Raw genomic sequence first — 724 nt, forward strand, 5'->3', positions numbered from 1 at the left:
AGCAGGGAGGGGAAAGGGAATGAGTCACCCTTACTCTCATTGGATTTGGCTTAAGGACTAAATAACATACACACTCAAGAGGGTATCTTACCCTACAGGAAAGTAGGGGGGAAGGGTATAAGAGGGAGGTATGACAGAATGGAGGGTAGACTGAGGGAGGGAGTGGTCAGAAGCAAACACTTTTGAAAAGGGACAGGGTCAAAGAAGAAAATAGAATAAATGGGGGATGAGACAAGATGGAAGAAAATATAGTTAGTCTTTCACAATATGACTACTATGGAAATGTTTTGCATAACTACACATGTATAGCCTATATTGAATTGCTTGTCTTTTTATAGGGGTAGGTGAGGAGGGAAGAAGGAAGAGAATTTGTAACTCAAGGTTTTAAAAACAAACAAACAAAAAAAAAAAAAACCACAACTGTTTCTCCATGAAACCAGGAGAAAAGATATATAGGCAATGGGGTATAGAAATCCATCTTGCCCTTTAAGAAAGAAAGGGGAGGGGCAGCTAGGTGGCACAGTGAGTAAAACGCTGGCCCTGGAGTCTGGAGGACCCGAGTTTGGTTCCAGCCTGAGACACTTACTGTGTTTCCCCACAATAAGACCTATCACGAAAATAAGCCCTCCCCTTACTGTGTAAGATTCCTCTAAAATAAGCCCTCCCCCGAAAGTAGGCCCTATTGAGATTGCTACTGTAGTGAAGGTGATCCCCTGCACTATAC

The sequence above is a fragment of the Petaurus breviceps genome, unplaced genomic scaffold (assembly GCF_028583685.1).
Source record: "Petaurus breviceps papuanus isolate PSGF00001 unplaced genomic scaffold, PetGlider_PUasm1.0 90845, whole genome shotgun sequence".
Classification (NCBI taxonomy): domain Eukaryota; kingdom Metazoa; phylum Chordata; class Mammalia; order Diprotodontia; family Petauridae; genus Petaurus; species Petaurus breviceps.